Source organism: Mobula birostris, chromosome 7 (assembly GCF_030028105.1).
Source record: "Mobula birostris isolate sMobBir1 chromosome 7, sMobBir1.hap1, whole genome shotgun sequence".
In the NCBI taxonomy this organism is placed as follows: Eukaryota; Metazoa; Chordata; class Chondrichthyes; order Myliobatiformes; family Myliobatidae; genus Mobula; species Mobula birostris.
The window spans coordinates 109,437,306-109,462,924 of NC_092376.1; positions in this window are offsets into that span (position 1 = coordinate 109,437,306).

Here is a 25,619-nt window from a genome sequence, read left to right on the forward strand (position 1 = left end):
TGCTTTGCTCATCTGTGCTGGAATCACCTTGATGAAGACACTTCTTCATGATGGACCTTCTGGAGGTTTTCTATCTGTTGAGGTGCCTTCAGTCTGGAAAGAGTCAAGGCATTGTTTACTGTTCGCCTCTGTAGAATTATTTTTCAAGCATCATGTTCAGAAATAGTCGTTATAGGTATTAGTTATTTTTGAAGTTATCTGTTATATCGTGAAAGGATTATTTTTGAGGCTACTAAAATGTCATCTATTAATTCTATGTAATATTATCAAAGGGAGGTTACTATATGAATGGAAAGGAAGAAAAAGAACAGACTGCAGGGGGAAAAAGTCACTGAGTATAGAGAGTCAAATTGTGACCTAACTCTTACTCTAACGCAAATGAAACACAATGCTGCAAAATGTATGGTCATGCACTTTTGTGGAAGAAATAAACGGGCAGACTATTATTTAGATGGGGAGAGAATTCAAAATGCAGAGATGCAAAGGGACTTGGGAGTCCTTGTGCACGGTACCCTAAAGGTTAACCTCCAGGTTGAGTCGGTAGTGAAAAAGGCAAATGCAATGTTGACATTCATTTCTAGAGGTATAGAATGTAAGAGCAGGGATGTGATGTTGAGCCTCTATAAGGCACTTGTGAGACCACTTTTGGAGTATTGTATGCAGTTTTGGGCTCCTTATTTTAGAAAGGATATACTGACAATGGAGAGAGTTCAGAGAAGATTCACAAGAATGATTCCAGGAATGAAAGGGTTACCATATGAGGACCAACTGACAGCTCTTGGGCTGTATTCCCTGGAGTTCAGGAGAACGAGTGGGGATCTCATAGAAACATTCCAAATGTTAAAGGACCTGAACAGATTAGATATGGCAAAGTTATTTCCCATGGTGGGGGATTCTAGGACAAGAGGGCACGACTTCAGGATCGAAGGACGTCCATTTAGAACTGAGATGCGGAGAAATTACTTCAGTCGGGGGGTGGTAAATCTGTGTAAATTGTTGTTGCCACAAGCGGCTGTGGAGGCTAAGTCATTGGGTGTATTTAAGGCATCAAAGGGTATAGGGTGAAGACAGGCCAGTGGGGATGACTGGAAGAATTGGATCAGCCCATGACTGAATGGCAGAGCAGACTCAATGGGCCGAATGGCCTACTTCTGCTTCCATATCTTACGGTCTTATGGTCTAACCAGACAGGAGGACAAATTTTAAAAAAACACTCAAAAACTGGCAATTCAAACCAAAAACAGAAAATGGTGGGGCGCTCAGCAGCTCCAATGTGAAAGAATGTTTCCTAAGTTAAGCATTTTCTGTTTTTATCTCCAATACAGGAAGTTTCATTCTGTTCTACCCTAGTCTGTGCAAGCCTCAAGCTCCAAAGTATATCCATCAAAGCCAAAATTACTTCGAATTGAGTGAAAAATTTGTGTGAATGTACAAATCAATCCAATCACATCTGTGAGTTTTTAAAAGTACTCTTTGGGAACATAACTATTTCAGTCTTCCCCACAATTTCTATTCCTTTAGCAGAAAAAACTTCTCCCTGTATCTTTAAAATAAAGACTGTGAATAAGGCTTCTAACGCCTTGTTTTTGATAGGTAAGTCAGGAAACTAAAAATCAACCCTAATTATATCATTAGGAACATGCTCACTGAGATTTGACTGATTGGTTACTCATTATTACATGGTAGTTGGGTTAAAGCTTGAAATTCGATCTTTGACATTGCTGGCTGTCAGAAGTGCTCAGTTCCTTCAGCACACTAAAAGCCAATAGTTATTAAAGAGGCCAGATTTGTGACTGTCTTTCTTCCATTTTCATTAGTCCTATTTCTGCAACCTTGGCCCGTTGCTTTCTTTGACAAACATTTCCAAGAAAAGATAGTCAGCTTCTAAGTACAAAAATGTGACCACTTGTGAAAAGAGGAAATAAATTAGATTTAGTTGAAGGCTTATACACTGCAATCCTTTACGCAATCACCGTTTAATTTGTCTCCTCAGTCACTTTACCTTGTCCATTCTTGAAAGCTTAATTTGTGCCGCTAAGGCATTCATTAACTTTTCTAAGGCTTCATACAAAAGACATTTTGTTTCATTTTAGCCATAATACTGCAGATGAGATACTTGATGGTCAGCAGTGAGGCATGAATGTTCAGATTTATCTGCTCTAGAGTAGGATTAACTGATCCGAGATGATGATAGGCTGCAGTTCTGGTTGCTGCATTATCTGAAGGTTGTGAAGGATTTAGGGATGGTGCAGATGAGGTTCACTAGGTGTTGCCTGGAATAGAGAGTATTAGCTAAAAGGAAGGTTTAGACAGACTTGGATTATTTTCTGTAGAGCTTTGGAGACTGGATGGTGACCTGATAAAAATATATAAAATCATGAGAGGCATAGATAGAGTAAATAGAGTCTTTTTTCCCCAGGATGGAAATATCAAATACTGGAGGGATTAGATTTAAAATAAAACAGGGAAAGTTTAAAGATTTATGAGGCAAGATTTTTTTTTACACAGAAAGTCACAGGGGTGTAGAATGCGCTGCCAGGGGAAGTGATGGAGGCATGTTACAGTAACAGCATTTAAGAGGCACTTAGAGAGGCAAGTGAACGTGCAAGGAATGGAGGAATATGGGCCATGTGCTGGCAGATTGTCATATTGATTTGCACAGAAATGATGGGCTGAAGGGCCAGTTCCTATTCTATATTCTCTGTCAGGGTGGCACGATGTTGCAGCTGGTAGAGCTGCAGTCTGACCATGCCAGTGACCTGGGTCCAATCCCAATCTCAGAGTTTGCATGCTTTCCTCCGGGTGCGCTGACTTACTCCCACATTTCAAAGATGCGCTGGTTGGTAAATGAATTGGCCTCTTTGAATGTCTCCTCTCGTTCAATCGGCAAGTAGCTGATGAATGTGTGAGGAGAGTAAAGTGGAAGTGATACAGAGTGTTATAAATAGGTGGTTGATAGTCAGCGTAGACTTGGCAGGCTGATGGACCTAAACAGTATGCTCTAGAATATCTGGCTGGTACTTTTTTCTAGACCTAAGGGTAAAAGTTAGCCAATATAGTCTACTGTAATGTAACAGTAGGGAAGTAGTCAATGCAAATAGTACAAAGATTACATCAGTATAAATATACCGGTAAAAAAATTAGGTTAATTTCACCCCACTCTATGACTCAGTTTATTCAACCAAACTGCAGCCATTAGCTGACTCTAAGTTTACCCATAAGGCTTCACTGACTGTCTTGACATGTTACTTTCACACCCGATATTTGCATATTCATTTTTGGAATAGTGTTCTCAGGTCATGAATTGAATGGTGTCAAGTTGCAATTACAAAAGGATCAGGTGGACATTTAGCACACAGCATCACTTCCTGATTTTTATTTCTGATTTTCTGACTTCCCTAAATCTTTCTCAGGATCTGGACATTTCTGGCAAATGTATTGACCATTCATAGTTAACTCAATAACCAGTACTATTCTTCATGAAACTGTAGATGTTCTTCAATATTGGATTTGGACATAAGCTGGACATGATAGTTTTAGAGTTAACCAACTTCCTAAAGGACAGGATGCAAAAATTGAATGTGCCCATCAGCCTGCCAAGTCTATGCTGACTATCAACCACCTATTTATAACACTCTGTAACATTCCTCCATTCCTTGCACGTTCACTTGCCTCTCTAAGTGCCTCTTAAATGCTGTTACTGTAATGTGTCTACCACAGAACTTTATTATGTGGTATACAGTGTAATTTGTCATAGTTTTACACACAGAATTTTCCCCACTTAATAGAAGCAGAATTTCTTAAGTTTTAGGAGAAGAACTTAGACAAATTCTGCTTTACTTCTCCAGTTTTGGGACGACGGAATGTAATGGTGGAGATATAAATCTGTGAGGTGTGGACAGGGTAGGTGAGTGGACAAGAGGCTGGCAAATGGGGTGTAATCTGCAAATGTCCGCTTTGGTTGAAAAATCAACATATATCTTTTAAATAAGAGGATCAAAGAGCTTTTGTCTGTAGAAGTATTTTGATTTCTGGATGTAAATAAGGAATAAATTTGGAAAACAAATGGTACATTCACCTTTACTGAGGATTACTTTTGTATGCAAAGAAGCATTGCTGGAATTTTTCAGGATTTTGACAAACACATACCTGGAATATAGTCTGCAGTGTTGTCTCCTCATTTTTGAATGAGTGCTGTGAGACTTATTAGATTTGATTCTTGACCTAATGCTTGAGAAGAGATGAAGCAGCATGGGTTATATTCCCTGGAGGTGGAGAAATAAGAAGGGATCATATTGAAGCACATAAAATACTTGGAGGACCTGATTGGAACAATGCCAAGGTAACCTATCTCAAGGCTGAAGAATATCAAACTGAGCCATGGTTAGAGACATGAGCAAGAACTCAAAGTGGTCTACTTTTTGGAAGGGTTCAATAATAAGAATATGTACATGTGCAAGTCTGCATTTCGGGGTGGCGGGGGCTGGTGTTTCCAGCTCCATCTGCTTTCTCTTACCAGCAACTGGTTACAGTTTCAGGATGAAAATCAAAAACATACAGATACTGAAATTCTAAAATTGAAACAGATCACGATGGAAGCACTCAGCAGGTCAAACAGCTTCAGCAGCAAGAGAGCTAGGGTTAGTTTTCAAAAAATGGGTTGACTGTTTGATATTAAGATAAAAATTAGTTTGATAAAGATAGTGTTCGTTGGACACGAGGTAATTAAGGGAAATGGGAACTGGGTGTGAAAACCGGCAAAATAGATCAGCCATCATCATATATCACCATTATATATCAGAGAAAAATCAATGGGCCATATATAGTAATTCTGGGTCTAATAAATATGCTTTTATGTTAGTATTGTGTTAGCTAAATGAAGTTTATAATTGATTGGAAATTAAATCTGCCCATACTATTAATGCTTAAGTGATTATTGAGGGACAAAGGTGAGTTTTCCTGATCATCATCAGATGAAACATTTTACATTGATTTGGGAGAGTATATAAAGGTCTCATTTAAAACACTGCACCATATACAGGGTATGAAAGACTTGGTAAAGTTTCAACCTCTTATCTTCTGACTTACAGCGAAGAATAAATCGAAACAACACACAACAAAGTTGCTGGTGAACGCAGCAGGCCAGGCAGCATCTCCAGGAAGAGATACAGTCGACGTTTCGGGCCGAGACCCTTCGTCAGGACTAACTGAAGGAAGAGCTAGTAAGAGATTTGAGAGGGGTAGGGGGAGATCCAAAGTGATAGGAGAAGACAGGAGTGGGAGGGATGGAGCCAAGAGCTGGACAGGTGATTGGCAAAAGGGATATGAGAGGATCATGGGACAGGAGGCCCAGGGAGAAGGAAAAGGGGAGGGGGGGAAAAACCCAGACGATGGGCAAGGGGTATAGTCAGAGGGACAGAGGGAGAAAAAGGAGAGAGAGAGAAAGAACGTGTGTATATAAATAAATAACAGATGGGGTACGAGGGGGAGGTGGGGCATTAGCGGAAGTGAGAGAAGTCAATGTTCATGCCATCAGATTAGAGGCTACCCAGACGGAATATAAGGTGTTGTTCCTCCAACCTGAGTGTGGCTTCATCTTTACAGTAGAGGAGGCCGTGGATAGACATATCAGAATGGGAATGGGACGTGGAATTAAAATGTATGGCCACTGGGAGATCCTGCTTTCTCTGGCGGACATAGTGTAGGTGTTCAGCAAAACGATCTCCCAGTCTGCGTCGGGTCTCGCCAATATACAGAAGGCCACATCGGGAGCACCGGATGCAATATATCACCCCAGCCGACTCATGGGTGAAACGTCGCCTCACCTGGAAGGACTGTCTGGGGCCCTGAATGGTGGTAAGGGAGGAAGTGTGAGGGCATGTGTAGCACTTTTTCTGCTTACAAGGATAAGTGCCAGGAGGGAGATCAGTGGGGATGGATGGAGGGGGGACGAATGGATAAAGGAGTCACGTAGAGAGCGATCCCTGGGGAAAGCAGTGGTGGGGGAGGGAAAGATGTGCTTATTGGTGGGATCCTGTTGGAGGTGGCGGAAGTTACGGAGAATAATATGCTGGACCTGGAGGCTGGTGGGGTGGTAGGTGAGGACCAGGGGAACCCTATTCCTAGTGGGGTGGCGGGAGGATGGAGTGAGAGCAGATGTGCGTGAAATGGGGGAGATGCATTTGAGAGCAGAGTTGATGGTGGAGGAAGGGAAGCCCCTTTCTTTAAAAAAGGAGGACATCTCCCTCGTCCTGGAATGAAAAGCCTCATCCTGAGAGCAGATGCGGCAGAGACGGAGGAATTGCGAGAAGGGGATGGCATTTTTGCAAGAGACAGGGTGAGAAAAGGAATAGTCCAGATAGCTGTGAGAGTCAGTAGGCTTATAGTAGACATCGGAAGATAAGCTGTCTCCAGAGATAGAGATGGAAAGATCTAGAAAGGGTAGGGAGGTGTCAGAAATGGACCAGGTAAACTTGAGGGCAGAGTGAAAGTTAGAGGCAAAGTTAATAAAATCAATGAGCTCAGCATGCGTGCAGGAAGCAGAGCCAATGCAGTTGTCGATGTAGTGAAGGAAAAGTGGGGGACAGATACCAGAATAGGTTTGGAACATAGATTGTTCCACAAAGCCAACAAAAAGGCAGGCATAGCTAGGACCCATACGGGTGCCCATAATTACACCTTTAGTTTGGAGGAAGTGGGAGGAACCAAAATAGAAATTGTTAAGAGTAAGGACTAATTCCACTAGACAGAGCAGAGTGGTGGTAGAGGGGAACTGATTAGGTCTGGAATCCAAAAAGAAGCAGAGAGCTTTGAGACTTTCCTGATGGGGGATGGAAGTACATAGGGACTGGACATCCATGGTGAAAATAAAGCAGTGGGGGCCAGGGAACTTAAAATCATCGAAAAGTTTAAGAGCATGAGAAATGTCACAAACATAGGTAGGAACAGATTGAACAAGGGGGGATAAAACCGTGTCGAGGTATGCAGAAATGAGTTCGGTGGGGCAGGAGCAAGCTGAGACAAAAGGTCTGCCAGGACAGGAAGGTTGACTTTATCCGCTCAGGGGATCTTCCATCCACTGCTACCAACCTTATAGTTCCCACACCTCGCACTTCTCGTTTCTACCACTGACTTTATCCCTTCAGGGGATCTCCGATTTACTGCTACCAACCTTATAGTTCCCACACCTCACACTCCCGTTTCTACCTCCTATCCAAGATAAAAGCTCCGCCATGAGGCAATAAATCGAAACAGTAGTATTGGTGAAGCCAGCATGGGTTTTAAAAGACTCATTGTTTAGGAGGAAGATAAGATCAGCAAAAGATTTCCACATATTGGAAGGTTTAACAAAGGATGGTCTGGGATACAGAACATCTCTCAATGATCAAAGAGGAGGAAGCTTCTGCTGGAGGCATGATTGAATGTCAGAGCACCAACAATTCTCTTCTTATTAAGCAGTCTATAAGTCTAGCAATGTCTTTCTTCCACTCTAGTTTTGTTGATTCTGAGGTGACAAGTAAGACCAATGTTAAAGCGATTTTTAGGTTTAATGCATTTACATTTAGCAAATGATTTTGGATCGGAGTATAAATTCTGGATTTAATTTGAAGTGCAGCTCTAAACAATGGGTTGCTAACATCTGTAAATCGTAGACCAGACAATGCTGATTAAAATTCATTTTGATGCCTGTGGTGTGGATGCAAATCAGGAAATGTGAAGTTTGCATCCAGTTTCAAAGAAAGCATTGTAGATATGTTGTAAATATGGAATTGTTGTTGAGCGCAGACCTTTCGACTAAAAGGGTCTCCATATGATGCCTGCAGTACCTTATTTTGTCGGGGGGAAAAAGCTGCTTTGCATCTACCAGTACTTTTCTCCAGTGACTTATTCACACAACAACCATAAATATGGGAAATGCAAATTTTTATACGAATGGGTCAGAAAGTACCTGAGGATAGTTAAGTTTCTGGAGAGATGCCTCCTTTTGCTCTTTGTGCAAGGCTTCTATTTGCTGTCACTGTGTGGCCTTGAAATTTCAATAAAACTGGATGTTCATTCTCCATTTTGAGCTATTATGGGCCATGGATTTTCAAGAGTAATTTGGGGATTTTACTATTATCAGGGAGCATATCCTTGAATCTTTTCAACTGTCTATCTGCTAATTTCTACCTATGAGAGAGCATGGAATAGGATGTCTCTATCAGGAATCCTGTGTAAGGTGTACGCACAACCTGGCTTGTCCAATAAAACCATAGTACTGTTAAGAAAATAAAGCAGAGGATAATTGCATTTGAAAGACAGGTTGCAATTTTATGCAGCAGAATATCCTTCACAAATTTATAAAATGAATTTGTTTGTGCTGAATTAACTACATGATGAATATCTTTCACATCTCTTGTAATAATTGTAGCTCCCTGATACCAACAGAAGAGACTGTTCTATTCTGGTTTCTGAACACTTCCCATTCAGAACATTTCAAAGCATCATTAAAGAATTTTTTTTCAAAGCTTTTTTGAATTTATTTGCAAAGATTGTGAAGTGCTAATTGACTGTTTGACTTTCAATTGATTTCTAATGTAATCATAGCTGGAAAAAGTTAATGAGGCAGATTCAATTCTCCGTCAATTCTTATCACTAATTGCTTGCTTTGACAAAAAACACTCAGCCTCATAACTGCCAAAGTTCATTGGTTCTGTGATCCGCCATTCAAGATTTAGCTCCTCAAAGCCCAGTCATTGTGGATTGATTATGGTTTAATTTGAAGAGTTTGTGTGTGCAAATAAAGGAAGTCCTTTACTTTTAAGAAGGATACACACCAGAAATTACTGCTTATCCTGAAAACTATGAATATTACTTTTATATTAGCATGGAGCGCAAAAATAAAATCAGAAGGTCATAGAACACTACAGAACAGAAACAGGCCCTTCGTCCCATTTAGTTTCAAAGGTTTCAAAGGTACATTTAATGTCAGAGAAATGTATACAATATGCACCCTGAAATGCTTTTTCTTCGCAACCATCCACGAAAACAGAGGAGTGCCCCCAAAGAATGAATGACAGTTAAATGTTAGAACTCCAAATCCCTCCCCAGCTCCCCTCCCTCCCATGTGTAAGCAGCAGCAAGCAATGATCCCCCCTCCCCCACCACAAAAAAAGCATCAGCACCCACCACTGAGCACTCAAGTGTGCGGCAAAGCAACAGCAAAAACACAGACTTGCGGTACTCCAAAAACTACTCATTCACCCGGTGTTCAACATACCACAGGCTCTCTCTCTCTCCCTAATAAGGGAGAAAGAGATGTCTCCGTTTCACAGCAAGAGGGGAGACATAACAAACAACTCGCTGGTTTACGATGTTAAAAGTCCATTGCATCGCTTTTTCCGAGCTCTGTGCCCAAAGATTTCAGGTCTCTGGGCACACAGCCAAAGATCTTTCGACTCCCATGGCACACCAATCTTCTGCTGGGACACCGACCTTTGATTTGCCTGTCTTCAGAGCCACTAGATTTCGGAACTCCAAAGGCGAGCTAAGTTCTTAGGCCGCATCCTTGGCACGTCAAATAATGGCCAGTCGTGAAACCCCGAGAGCAGGTCCCATTCCCGCAAAGAACCAAACAAGTCCATGCCAAACTATTAATCTACCTAGGCCCATTGACCTGCACTTAGACCAAAGTTCTGCATATCTCTCTCTCATCCATATATCTATCCAAACTTCACATAGGTAGTGAAATTGAGCCCACATTCACAACGCCCACTGGCAGATGATTCTACATTTTCACTGCTCTCTGAGTGAAGAAGTTCCCCCTCATGTTCCTCTTAAACATTTCACCCTTCGCCCTTAACCCGTGACCTCTAGTTCTAGTCTCACCTAAGCTCAGTGGGAAAAAGCTTGCTTGCATTTATAATTTTGTATACCTCCATCAAATATCCCCTCATTTTGTAGGTAGGTGACCAAAACCGCAAGCAATACTCCAAATTAGGCCTCATCAATTCTTATGTAACTTCAACATAACATTACAGCCCCTGTACTCAGTACTTTGATTTAATGTGACAAAAGCTTTCTTTATGATCTGCTTTCCCTGTGACACCACTTGCAAGGAATTATGGTCTTGTATCTCCAGATTCCTCTGTTCTATTGCACTCCTCAATGACCTACCACTCAGTGTGTAAGTTTGTCCTCCCAAAGTGCAACACTTCACACTTGTCTGCATCAAATTCCATCTGTCATTTTTCAACCTATTTTTCCAAGCTGATCCTGAGCCCTTGCTGTCAACTATGCCCACACTCTTAGTATCATCCACAAATTTGCTGATCCAGTCATCCGCATTACCATCCAGATCATTGATACAGATGACAAACAACAAAGGAACTAGCACTGATGCCTACGGCTCTCCATTAGTCGCAGGCCTCCAGTCAGAGTGGCAGTCTCTGTCTTCTCCCATGAAGCAGATGTCTAATCCACTTTCCTACGTCATCTTGAATGCCAAACATTCTTGGCCAACCTGCCATGCAGGGCTTTGTCTAGAGTCCATGTAAACAATATCCACTGCCTTGCCTTCATAAACTTTTCTAGTAACCTCCTCAAAAGTCTTTATAAGTTTGGTTAGGCATGGCCTACCAAAAACAAAGCCATGTTGACTATCGGTAATCAGTGTCTGTCTAGCCAAATACTTATATATCCACTCCCTGAGAATATCTTCTAATAATTTACCGACTGCTGATACCAGACTCATCAGCCTATATTTTTCTGGCTTATTCTTAGAGCCTTTCTTAAACAGAACAACATTAGATAATCTCCAATCAGGACTGTGGCTGAGGACATTGCAAATATCTCTACTAGTGCCCCTGCAATTTCAGCACTAGCCTCCCACAGGGTCCGATTGCACATCATCTCAGGCCCTGGGAATTTAACTAGCCTAATTAGCCTCAAGACAGCAAACATTTCCTCCTCTATAATCTGCGTATGGCCCATGACCCCTCTGCGGCTCTGTGCCACTTCTATAGACTACTTCGATCTTCTGAGTAAATGCCAGTGCAACTACAGAGTCACTGCAGTCTGCCATGGAGAAGTTCGGCTGCATCATTTAAAGGCAAAGTGGACAATATCCCCAGAGAAGTGCAGGGACCATAACTAACATTACACATGGCCTTTACTGAACTTAAAGTTTTTAACTGCATCAGTCAAGTGGGACTGTGGAGTGCCCTCCCCAAATTTGGCTGCCACAGAAATGCATATCCATTTTGCTTTACAGTCGCAATCAAGCCATGGCATTGTCCAATGAGTTGACAATAGTTCAGTCTTGGTGAAAATTGGTGTGAACAATGTTAATTCACTGCCCCAGCACTTCTCTCCATTTGTTTTGCTGCAGCATTTTATTTCGCCTCCAGCAAGCTTTTCATTTGAGTGAAGCTATTCTGAAGGAGAAATGGGAAACTGTCCAGTGATGCCACGTCCACTCCAGAATCAATGATAACCTAACTTCAAGACTTTATGGGCAGATAATGCTTACATTAGCACATGTGCAGAGATGAGCTCGAAGTTAATACAGACCTGTCCATTGAAGTGTATGAGAAGACAGGCCGAATACTTCACATCCACAGAATATAGGTCATTCCCTAGCCATGCCTGTTGTGTCTGTGCAACTACTTATCAAATAAATGAAGACACACTTGGAGGAGAAGTCAATGTGTCTATTCACTTTGGAGAGAGAGCAACAAATCAGTGCGCATGTCCAAGTTATCAGTCAATAATTAGTGCTAAGGGGAGTTATTGCGCTAAAACAAATAGGTCCATAGATTACAAGGGCCCATTGCACAACACTTCTCTCAAGATTTGAGGAAATATGGGATGATTACTATAATTCAGGAGACAGCTCCCTACAAAGGCAAACGTTATTGTTGAAATTCACCTTCAGTCTGCTGGCTCAGCCTTTAGCTTTCTAAGGAAAAGGGTGTTTGAAGATCAGGATCTCAAATGCAGTTGTTTTCTATCATGTATGCTTCTGCAACCTGGACTGTACAGCAACAGCTCAAGGCATTTCAGAGACATTCCCAAATCCACTGGTATGATAAATCAGTGAATATCAATCTCCTCTCCCAAGCAACATCCCCACTACTGGGATACTAACTACACTCAGTTAGATAATAGAGGTTGTCCATGTTGTTTGCTTGCCCAGTGCCAGATTCCCAAAACAGACAAACAGCCCATGCCTTGTCACAAGAAGAGATTATCAGATCCACAGAGGAAATGCTTTAAGGATGTTTTTAAACCCCCTTGAAAATGATAACATCTCCACTTATTCTGGAAATCCATGACCCTAAAGTGTACAAGGAAGCTCTGGGATGGTCCTTTGAGTCTACGTAGCAGGAGGACACAGAATGCCTGTGCAATTGCAGAAAAAGCGCACTACCTCCCCAAAGTACTGCTTCTCCATTTGTGGGAGATTCATCCCATCAACCTACCCAGAATCCCCCAAACCAGAAAGGAAGTAAGCCATCCTGAGACCCGAAGAATGGCCAAGGGAGGAATAGTGAAGTCTGTTGCGTTGCTGTTTAGAAGTTGTCGGTAGCCTTGTGAAGTATATGCTAGCTATTTATGTAAAATCTGAGCGAGATGCACAAGTATTTAAATCATTACCTCTTTGAAATAAGATTGAGTTAGTGTTGGTCCCGTTGTATTTACTGTAGAAGTCCTACATCATGAGCATGAGTATAAAAACACTGTCAGCAATGCAGCCAATTCATTGAAGAGATTTCTTTGTCCTGTGAAATCAGCTCTGTCAGTTGTCACCCACAATACAAGTTCATTTCCTTTGGCACAAACAACAAGTGAGTAAAGGAAAGGGAAAGGGATATTGCTAGTTTACATGCAACGCAAGCAAGGTCACTTCGATGTAACATTGTCACACAAATACACTTACTAAAGGTTAAATGAGTGCATACACTTACAAAAGAACCAATTCCCCAAATAGCCAACATTGGGGAGAAGACTTGACGGGTAGTATTAGGGCATACAAAGTGAATTAAAGTCTATAGATTGTAGGAGGGAGGCCAGTAGTTGGAAAAATATTCCTTGGTTAATTATGCTGACAAAAATACAATACACAGCAGTCAAGGATGCCTACCATTCCGTCCCACGACCTCACTTCGGAAAATCGGACCATCAGGCTATACTCCTCCTCCTGGCTTACAAACAGAAACTGAAGCAGGAGGTCACAGTGTCAAAAGTTGTGTCACGTTGGACGGAGGAAACGGATGAGGTCCTCTGTGACTGCTTTGAGTCGGTGGACTGGTTAGTATTCAAGGACTCGGCAGCTAACCTTGATGAGTATGCCTCTGCTGTCACGGACTTTATTTGGAAATGCACGGAGGACTGTGCGTCTCGCAAGTCAATCCGGGTATTCCCTAACCAGAAACCTTGGATGAATTATGAGGTCAAGTCCCTTTTAAAGGCTGGAGCTGCGGATTTTAGGTCTGGAGATAACAGTCGCTACACGGAATTCAGGCGTGAACTCCGGAAAACCATTAAGGGAGCCAAGAGGCAATATCGAGCCAAGTTGGAAGCCCAGGCTAACCAGAGGAATGCCAGTAGACTATGACAGGGTCTAAATGAGATCACTGGGTGCAAAGAAAAGGCTAGGGATATCAATAACTGTGGCGCCTCTCTTCCTGACGAACTTAACGTATTCTACGCAAGATTCAAACAGAAGAGGAGCATCTCACTCCCTCTGGATGAACCGGACCTGCTGGTATCAAGATTCATTGTCACCGAGGAGGACATTAGAAGGGCCTTCCTGAAGATAAATCCAAGGAAGGCGACGGGCCCAGTTGGCATCCCAGGACGGGTTCTCCGGGCCTGTGTAAGCGAGCTAGCTGGAGTGTTTGCCGACATCTTCAACTGCTCCTTGCTTCAGTCTAAGATCCCCTCGTGTTTTAAGAAGGCAACGATAATCCCAGTGCTGAAGAAGAGCAAGATGGCATGCTTGAATGACTATCGACCTGTGGCTCTGACATCAATTGCTATGAAGTGCTTCGAGAGATTGGTTATGGCACACATCAACCACAGCCTACGGGTCAACCTCAACGCTTTGCAATTCACCTACCGGAGCAACAGGTCAACGGCAGATGCCATCTCTCTGGCCCAACATTCCTCTTTAGAACACTTGGAGAATAAAGACACATACGTAAGGACTACAGCTCTGCCTTTAATACCATCATTCCAAATAAACTGATTCCTAAGCTCTGGAACCTGGGTCTTAGCACTCAGATCTGCAGCTGGATCTTCAACTTCCTCACAGACAGGACCCAGGCTGTAAAAATAGGGGACAAGCTCTCCTCTACAATCACTCTGAGCACCAGTGCCCCACAAGGCTGTGTACTCAGCCCCCTGCTGTACTCACTGTACACGCATGATTGTGTAGCCAAGTTTCCATCAAACTCAATATATAAGTTTGCTGATGACCCAACAATTGTAGGCCGTATCTCGGATAATGATGAATTTGAGTACAGAGAGGAAATTAAGAACCTGGTGGCATGGTGCGAAGACAATTACCTATCCCTCAATGTCAGCAAGATGAGGGAATTGGTTGTTGACTTCAGAAGGAGTAGCGGACTGCACGACCCAATTTACATCGGTGGTGCGCAAGTGGAACAGGTCAAAAGCTTTAAATTCCTCGGGGTCAATATCACAAATGACCTGACTTGGTCCAACCAAGCAGAGTTCACTGCCAAGAAGGCTCACCAGCGCCTTTACTTCCTGAGAAAACTAAAGAAATTTGGCCTGCCCCCTAAAACCCTCACTAATTTTTATAGATGCACCGTAGAAAGCATTCTTCTAAGGTGCATCACGACCTGGTATGGATGTTGTCCTGTCCAAGACCGGAAGAAGCAGCAGAAGATTGTGAACACGACACAACACATCACACAAACCAATCTTCCGTCCTTGGACTCACTTTACACCGCACGCTGTCGGAGCAGTGCTGCCAGGATAATCAAGGACACGACCCACCCAGCCAACACACTTTTTGTCCCTCTTCCCTCTGGGAGAAGGTTCAGGAGCTTGAAGACTCATACGGCCAGATTTGGGAACAGCTTCTTTCCAACTGTGATAAGACTGCTGAACGGATCCTGACCTGGATCTGGGCTGAACATTCCAAATATCCGGACCTGCCTCTCGTTTTTTTTTTTTGCACTACCTTACTTTCCATTTTTCTATTTTCTATTTATGATTTATAATTTAAATTTTTAATATTTACTAATTTTTGCTATTTTTAAATATTTTTTTAAAAAGGTCCGGATATTTGGAGGGTTCAGCCCAGATCCAGGTCAGGATCCGTTCAGCAGTCTTATCACAGTTGGAAAGAAACTGTTCCCAAATCTGGGCGACAATAAAGTATAAAGTATACCTGGTATCAAAAGAATAAAAATGCAGAATGCTAGAGAGCAATTTGAGACAGACACAAAAGTTGAGAAAAATAAAGTCCCTGCAGACAGTCTAAGGAATACAAGCAGCTAAATGCAAAGATTTCATCTGTTCTGTAGATGATTGGAAATTGCTAGTTAGGTAAGTGAGGTTCTACACACAAAGACACTGCAATTTGTTCCCTGACCCAACTTGATTTCAACAAAGCCTGGCACATCAATCACAAGATTAGGAAATCAACAGATCGGAAATCATTTAAAAAGTTTTTTTCTAAAGTTCTGCCTAAAGAAGTGATGAAGAAGATTTTTTTTATCCTAAGAGATGAGTATAAGCTAGGCAACGGGGTGACCCGTTGGGGCACCCTTTGAGAGAAGAGTGGCAGAGCCCTGCTGGCAGCCGATGGGGTAACATCTTTTTGAACTTGCTCCTACCTTATCTATCTTTTTGTTTCCTACCAGTTTTTTTGAAACCTCATTATAAATCTCAAAATTGCTCTATTGTGTCTATGAAAAAGACTAAAGCCTCTGCAAAAGAAAAAGAAGATTATTCTCCAACCACTTTGGAATCAATACATAGATATTAAAGTAGGAAGACAATGGAAACTCTTTAAACAGCAGCAAAGTACGTGATTTTGAAATCCAGCTGATACTTCAGTGGATCAAAATATTCAAAGTACATTTGTTATTAAAGTATGTATGCAGTATACAACCCTGAGATTCATCTTACCACAGCAGACACAAAAGCAAGAAGCACCATGGAACCCATTAAAAAAAACATCAAACTCTCAACCCACAAAAAAAGAACAAATCACGCAAATGGCAAAAAAAAAACAAGTGGTAAAGATTATAAAGTATCAAATCATGAAGTCATTGAAACACTCTGGGAACATTCAGTTTAGTTCAGCTCAGTTCAATTTAGCACCGTGTCATTTGTTGACTGCAAGCTGCAGAGGAACTCTGCCCCAATTAATATCCCACAAAAGGAGCAACCAGAAACCAGAAAAACAAGGTAACATGAAATACAGAGTCCAATCCACAAACTGCCCAATTAAACCTTGCCCACGACCCAAGATTCCAGCAGCATCAAGTAAGAGGGAGACCAGTCAGACATATGCACCTTCCTCCAAGAGCAGAGAGCAGGAGGGAGAGAGAGAAAGAGAGAACGGTCAAACATAGGTAGACCATGCTGAACACCCACTCGCCTTCCACTCTCATCCTCATTGATTTAAATCTCACTCGATACTTTAATGGGTGAAATTGGCAAAAAGTTGAGTCAATCATGGTCACCGTTCTTCTTGGTCTCCAGGCTACACTTTCTGCTCAATACCTCACCGAACTCCCTTGGAGATCGTTCAATCAGCCTGAAAACACACCATCAAAATGTAACTCACATTTCCAGTAGTATCAGAATCATATCTGAAAGAAGAAGAAGTAAAAGAAGTAGCTTGTGAACTACTTCTGAAGGACATCGCCTTTGGTCACGTTGTTCACTGGTGCCATCTTCTTCATCAAAAGCAATACAACCAAAGGTAATGTCTTCAAGAGAGATTAAGCTGAGGCTCCAGATGCCAGTTAAGGTAGATCTAGAGGACCCAAATGACAACAGAGAACAGTAATAGTGACCTGACTAACATGTATCCCTCCATTTTGAGGGAATTGCATGGATGAAGTAGGTGAAAGTCAACATTCACAGATTCATGTAGCTGAAAGATCAAGTGGATTAATCAGTCAAGAAATGATATGGGATACTTAGCTTTGGGAAAAGGGGGATTAATACAAAAATGAAGCAAGGAATCCATACCAACACTTTACAGGGGCAAGGTGAAATGTTGTGTGGAGGGGAAGTTTAAAAGTGCCATGTACTTTTCAGTATAGTTAAGCTTTTTTATGTGTGTCTTCATTACTACACAGCTAAGTTCTGTGGTGTGTCAGCTTTGCCAAATATTGTCACAGATATTCAGTCTGCTAGCTTCAGGTCTCATATTTAAATAATCAGAAAATGGAATACATAGGTGCAATGCAATATCGTCAAGAACAGCAGCCCATCACTGCAGCAGCTCACCTTTCATGGGGAAAGACATGGTGAGGCAACTCAAGCTAGATTCCAAGAATGCTGACTCTTTAAAATCACACTCATATAACCATGTATGATGTGCATCACACCAGGTGAAAAACCGGTCCAATGCACATCCAAATAAATCTGCATGCCCTTTAAGGAGTGCAGTTGAGAGTGAACGAGATAGGCCAAAGTAAGTGGCATTCTCGTGAACACTAACTAGACAAAACATGCCTTGGTGTGGTGATCACAATGTCACACTAAGCCAAGCCATAGACGATGAACAATTTTATCACCCATTTCAAGATACAAGCTAGCAGGGCTTACAGAGTTGGACATTTCCTATGTCCAAACATGACAATGTAGGAAAGGTGTTCAGTGGTACTGATCATTGACAAACATGGCAGCTGCTAATTAGAATTTATCCTGTGAAGCCAGGTCTTCCGCCAGGATTATTTTTTAATGCTGAAGCTGGGAGGAACATGGGTTTTTACTTGTACAGCCTGTGGGCACAGAGAAGGAGGGTGTCCTGATATTGGAAGAAGTGTTCAGAAGATTACATGAACACATTGTGAAGATGAAGATTGTTTAGCTGTCATTAGGGTGCCTCAGATTGACAGCTTTTGACCTACTGTCATGGAGGAGAAAACTGAAACTTCACCAAAATTTCAAAGCCTGACAACACAGCGGAGCTGGGATCATTCCTGGGCATAATGCAGTATCATGCATGTTTCCTTTCTGATCTGCAATAATACCACTGCGTTGTTAATTAGACCATAAGACCATAAGATATAGCAGCAGAAGTAGGCCATTCGGCCCATCGAGTCTGCTCCACCATTCAGTCATAGGCTGATCCAATTTTTCCAGACATCCCTGCTCCCCTGCCTTCACCCATGTACTTTGGTGCCCTGACTAATCAAGAGCCTATCTACCTCTGCTTTAAATGTACCCGATGACTTGGCCACAGCCGCTTGTTACAGCAAATTCCACAGACTTACCACCCTCTGACTAGAGTAATTTCTCCGCATCTCAGTTTTAAAAGGATGTCCTTCAATCCTGAAGTCGTGCCCTCTTGTCCTAGAATCCACTACCATGGGAAATAACTTTGCCATATCTAATCTGTTCAGGCCTTTTAACATTTGGAATGTTTCTATGAGATCAGTTCAGTTCAGTTCAGTTTTCGTTTATTGTCATTTAGAAATGCATGCATTAAAAAATGATACAACATTCCTCCAGAATGACATCACAGGAAAAACACAGGACAAACCATGACTAAAACTGACAAAACCACATAATTATAACATATAGTTACAACAGTGCAAAGCAATACCATAATTTGATAAAGAGCAGACCATGGGCACAGTAAAAAAAGTCTCAAAGTCCCGATAGCCTCATCATCTCATGCAGGCGGCAGAAGGAAGAAACTCTCCCTACCATGAACCTCCAAGTGCCGCCAACTCGCCAATGCAGCAACAGTGGAAACACCCGAATGCAGCGGACTCTGAGTCTGTCCGAAACCTTCGAGCCTCCGACCAGCCCCTCCAATACAGCCTCTCCAAGCGCTTCGACCCCCCCCCCCCAGCCGCCGAGCAACAAGCAAAGCCAAGGACTCGGGGCCTCATCCCACCTCATTCTGCTGAACTCCAGGGAATACAGCTCAAGAGCTGCCAGACGTTCCTCATACGGTAACCCTTTCATTCTTGGAATCATTCTCATGAATCTTCTTTGAACCCCCTCCAATGTCAGTATATCCTTCCTAAAATAAAGAGCCCAAAATTGCACATAATACTCCAAGTGTGGTCTCACAAGTGCCTTACAGAGCCTCAACATCGGATGTGAGGCTCTGCTCTTACATTCTATACCTCTAGAAATGAAGGCAAATATTGGATTTGCCTTCTTCACCACCGACTCAACCTGGAGGTTAACCTTTTGGGTATCTTGCACAAGGACTCCCAAGTCCCTTTGTATCTCTGCATTTTGAGTTCTCTCCTCATCTAAATAATAGTCTGCCCGTTTATTTCTTCCACCAAAGTGCATGACCATACACATTCCAGCATCGTATTTCACATGAGACTTCTTTGTCAATTCTCCTAAACTATCTCTCTGCAGGCTCTCTGCTTCCTCAATACTATCCGCTCCTGCACCTATCTTTGTATCATCGGCAAATTTAGCCACAAATCCATCAATACCGTAGTCCAAATCATTGACATACATCGTAAAAAGTAACAGTCCCAATACCAACCCCTGTGGAACTTCACTGGTAACCAGCAGCCAGCCAGAATAGGATCCCTTTATTCTCACTCTCTGTTTTCTGCCGACCAGCCAATGCTCCACCCATGTTAGTAACTTCCATGTAATTCCATGGGCTCTTACCTTTCTAAGCAGCCTCATGTGTGGCACCTTGCCAAAGGCCTTCTGAAAATCTAAGTACATCCCATCTACTACATCTCCTTTGTCTACCCTGCATGTAATTTCCTCAAAAAATTGCAGTAGGTTAGTCAGGCAGGATATTCCTTTCAGGAAACCATGCTGGCTTTGGCCTATCTTGTCATGTGCCTTCGGGTACTCTGTAATCTCATCTTTAACAATCGATTCCAACAACTTCCCAACCACTGATATCAGGCTAGCAGATCTATAGTTTCCTTTCTGTTGTCTCCCACCCTTCTTAAATAGTGGAGTAACATTTGTAATTTTCCAGTCATCCAGTACAATGCCAGAATCTATCAATTCTTGAAAGATCATTGTTAATCCCTCTGCAATCTCTCCAGCTTCTTCCTTCAGAACCTGAGGGTGCATTCCATCAGGTCCAGGAGATTTATCCACCCTCAGACTTTTAAGCTTCCTGATCAGCTTATCAGTTGTAATTTTAAATGCACATACTTCACTTCCCTGACACTCTTAAAAGTCTGGTATACTGCAGATATCTTCCATTGTGAAGACTGATGCAAAATACGCATTTAATTCCTCTGCCATCTCTATATCTCTCACTACATTATCTCCAGTGTCATTTTTTATTGGTCCTATATCTACCCTCAACTCTCTTTTACTCTTTATATACTTAAAAAAGCTTTCAGTATCTCCTTTGATATTAGTCACCAGCTTCCTTTTATGAGTCATCTTTTCCTTTCTAATGACTTTCTTAGTTTCCTTCTGTAAGTTTTTAAAAGCTTCCCAATCCTCTATCTTCCCACTAGCTTTGGCTTCCTTGTATGCCCTCTCTTTTGCCTTTACTTTGGCTCTGAATTCACTTGTCAGCCATGGTATGTCCTCTTCCATTCGAAAATTTTTTCTCATTTGTAATATCTGTTTTGCACTTCCCTCATTTTTTTGCAGAAGCTCCAGCCATTGCTGCTCTGCTGTCCTTCCTACTAGTGTCTGTTTCCAGTCATCCTTTGACTGGAAATTAATGGATGAGAAATTGACATAGAGTGAGGAGAAATTTGTGATGAATACCAATTGGGCTAGCAGTGCATCTCTTGTTCAGTACATTACTCTGTGTGAGATGAAATCGGGATCAGATGCATCGTGAGGGTTCAGGTATAGGGAAGACCATGGAGTTGATGAAGAAAATCAGAAAAAAGGAACTTTGTGTTGCGTATTTAATACTTCAGTAGTATTTGAGTAATTTTTCAAATATGTTGTTTGGTTAAGAATTCTTTGCTGTTTACATAATTCATTACAGTTTCCATGTAAAAGTACATGAATGACATATGTTATCACGCCACCCTGTCAAACTTTTAGCACAGGTGTTCCCAACATTTTTTATGCCACAGACCCCTACCATTAAGCAAGGGATTCATGGACCCCAAGGGGTAGGGAACCCCTTTAATGCCTCCCTAAAAGCAAAGCGAATAGTAGACGCATTGTCCCCAGCTCCAGGTAGTACACACAAAATCCTGGAGGAACTCAGCAAGCCAGGCACTATCTATAGAAAGGAACACACTCAACATTTTGGGCTAAAGGGCATTTCAGTCCTACTGAATGGTCTCAGCCCAAAACATCGACTGTACTCTTTTCCATAGATGCTGCCTGGCCTGCTGTGTTCCTCCAGTATCTTGTGCGTATTGCTTGGATTTCCAACATCTGCAGATTTTGTCTTGTTTATGATTGGATCCCTGGCTCCGTGTTCTCCTTTTAATTAATTTAATCTTTTTGGAGTTACAAAACAGAACATTTTGTTCTAAGCACACAGGAGCAATCAGCACAAAAGCAATTGGAAGAATCTTTGTTAACTGTCCATGTTTGGGCAGTAACCTTGAATTATTGGGAAATAAATGGAGTATTTGGAAAGCCACCTAGAAGCTGCTTTATGGTCATGATATGGCCTACCAACTTTTATTTTGAGTGAACATGTGGAGTGCATAGTAAAGGAAATCACAATTTCCAGGTACTGTTGGATTGTCACTCAAGGTGGTTTGAAGTGAACATGTATTCGTGTACAACTACTGAACATACAGTGGATTAACTGATGCCCATAATCACATGCCATCTCTTGCCTGACATATTTGTTTCTTGACTGGTTACCAGCTTTGATCTATGCTGTTCTTAAACTTTATGAAATGGACTACAACTTCTTCAAATAGAGCAGATGAGACAGAAGTCAGATAGTTAATGAAGCTCTCTGGAAGCAAGTGTCACTGGGATATTCTAAACTCATACTAACCTTCACTTGCCCACCTTCAGACTGTTGTACATTGCAAATCTACATTCTAGTATAGAGTACACACCTGCAGAACTCTTGTTAAAGAGAAGACTGAGAACAGGCTTGAATATTGTTCCATCAAATTTTGCTCCAAGATTTTAACAGAAGTGGTTGAGCCAGCATATTACCATATTGATTAACGTAACACAATTACAGTGCCAGTGACCAGTGTTCCCTCTAATTTTTAGTAGTCAGTGTGCGCAAAAATCTTATGTTATGCAAATTTTTTTCCTGTGACAAAAGTACATGCGCACTGAATGCACACATGGCACAGTTTATGTAGGTTTACAAAATATTTGACATTAATCTGCACAGAATAACCACAAAATAACATACATATTTAAGTCACTCAGTTATTTTTTCTCTCTCCTGTCTTTGGAATTTACCCATTCTTTGCAAACTCTATCTAGACTAATAGAACTTCCATCCAATTGATAGCTTTTGATTCTCATTAACATATCCAAATGACAAATAAACAGTTTCTCAGCTTGTTTTTGAGTTGATTCATTAGGCTAAAACCTCTCTCACAGTCCACACTAGATGCAAGAAAGGTTCCCCCAATGTCCATCAACTGTGCAAGGTCGCAAAACTGTTCATTTTGAAGTACAAATGCCACTGTTTGAGCAAAGTTTGAAATCAGTTTGGATTTAATTTTTTCTTGCATGGAAAATTTGAAATCATTAAACTGTCAAACTATTACAGTACTTTCAGCTGGAAAATCATGATATTTTAGACATAAGGCATTAACTTGTTCATCACCAAATGTGAAGTCAGAATCTGCAATTGCACAGAAATCAAAAGCTGACCATTCTTGTACCTCATCTTCAGGAAACCTTTCTTCTAAATGAACACAAAGACTACTTATAAAAGTCAACAGCGAACTTGTATCTACTGTGACATTTTCTTCACATTGTTAGCTTAGCAAAACTTTAACTTTGTCACTCCACGAGACATTGTCTCCCAGATACTGCTTTCTTATCTTGTTAATTTTGCCTCATGCAAAATGAAGTGAATCAATCGGTGTCAGGCCACTCTTTTGCGGAATTTTGCACTGTGCAGCCAGTTCATCAAAGACATCACTTAAAACATGTAAAGTTCTTTTGCGCTTCACACCCTTCACTTCTTTTGAATTTGACATAGTGAATCAATATTTTTTTCAATAAAAACTTAATAAGGTATTTAAAGGATTTGAAACAAAACTTTGTAAACTTATGAACACTGTCCGCCAAAGATAGCTGCCGCCATGATGCAGCTGTACAAACTGGAACGGAAAAGGTGAGGTGACGTAAATTAGTGACATGTATTGTGGTATTTGAAAAACTGACTAACTAGTTAACAGAAACATTTAGCTAAAAGATTATTTTCAATAAGTATAATTATTAATTACTACATTATTTTAGGTAAATAACCTTTTGTGTGTACATTAGTTTCCTTTGTGCGCTGGTTGAAAAACGTGTGTGCGCGTACACACGCGCACAGCTTCGAGGGATCATTGCCAGTGACACAGGTTCAATTCCGCCACTGCCTGTAAGGAGTTTGTACATTCTCCCGATGACCATGTGGGATTCCTCTGGGTACTCCATTTTCCTCCTGCATTTCAAGGACATACACGTTAGTAGGTTAATTAGTCCCAGAAGTGTAATTAGGTAGCACAGCCTTGTTGAACCAGAAGAGCCTGTTATCGTACTGATTCCTGTCACAGTATGTTGACAGGCCGACTGGGGGAATGCCATGCTAGATCTAGTATTAGGTAACGAACCAGGTCAGGTCACAGATCTCTCAGTGGGTAGGCATCTGGGGGACAGTGACCACGGATCCCTGGCCTTTAGCATTATCATGGAAAAGGATAGACTCAGAGAGGGCGGGAAAATTTTTAATTGAGGAAGAGCAAATTATGAGGCTATAAGGCTCATACACTTGCAGATGTGAATTGGGATGATGTTTTTGCAGGGAAATGTACTATGGACATGTGGTCGATGTTTAGAGATCTCTTGCAGGATGTTAGAGATAAATTTGTCCCGGTGAGGAAGATAAAGAATGGTAGGGTGAAGGAACCATGGGTGACAAGTGAGGTGGAAAATCAAGTCAGGTGGAAGAAGGCAGCATACATGAGGTTTAGGAAGCAAGGATTAGATAGGTCTATTGAGGAATATAGGGTAGCAAGAAAGGAGTTTAAGAAGGGGCTGAGAAGAGCAAGAAGGGGGCATGAGAAGGACTTGGTGAGTAGGGTAAAGGAAAATCCCAAGGCATTCTTCAATTATGTGAAGAACAAAAGGATGACAGGAGTGAAGGTAGGACCGATTAGAGATAAAGGTGGGAAGATGTGCCTGGAGGCTGTGGAAGTGAGCGAAGTCCTCAATGAATATTTCTCTTCGGTATTCACCAATGAGAGGGAACTTGATGATGGTAAGGACAAGATGAGTGAGGTTGATGTTCTGGAGCATTTTGATATTAAGGGAGAAGAGGTGTTGGAGTTATTAAAGTACATTAGGTTGGATAAGTCCCCAAGGCCAGACAGAATAATCCGCAGGCTGCTCCACAAGGTGAGGGAAGAGATTTCTGAGCCTCTGGCTAGGATCTTTATGTCCTCGTTGTCCACGGGAATGGTACCGGAGGATTGGAGGGAGGCGAATGTTGTCCCCTTGTTCAAAAAAGGTAGTAGGGATAATCTGGGTAATTATAGACCAGTGAACCTTACATCTGTGGTGGGAAAGCAGTTGGAAAAGATTCTTAGAGATAGAATCTGTGGGCATTTAGAGAATCATGGTCTGATTAGGGACAGTCAGCGTGGCTTTATGAAGGGCAGATCATGTCTAATAAGCCTGATAGAGTTCTTTGAGGAGGTGACCTGGCATATAGATGAGGGTAGTGCAGCGGATGTGATTTACATGGATTTTAGTACAGCATTTGACAAGGTTCCACATGGTAGGCTTATTCAGAAAGTCAGAAGGCATGGGATCCAGAGAAGTTTGGCCAGGTGTATTCAGAATTGGCTTGCCTGCAGAAAGCAGAGGGTCGTGGTGAAGGGAGTACATTCGGATTGGAGGGTTGTGTCTAGTGGTGTCCCACAAGGATCAGTTCTAGGACCTCTACTTTTCATGATTTTTATTAATGACCTGGATGTGGGGGTAGAAGGGTGGGTTGGCAAGTTTGCAGATGACACAAAGGTTGGTGGTGTTGTAGATAGTGTAGAGGATTGTCAAAGTTTGCAGAGAGATATTGATAGGTTGCAGAAGTGGGCTGAGAAGTGGCAGATGGAGCTCAACCCGGAGAAGTGTGAGGTGGTACACTTTGAAAGGACAAACTCCAAGGCAGGGTACAAAGTAAATGGCAGGATACTTATTAGTGTGGAGAAGCAGAGGGATCTGGGGGTACATGTCCACAGATCCCTGAAAGTTGCCTCACAGGTAGATAGGGTAGTTAAGAAATCTTATGTGGTGTT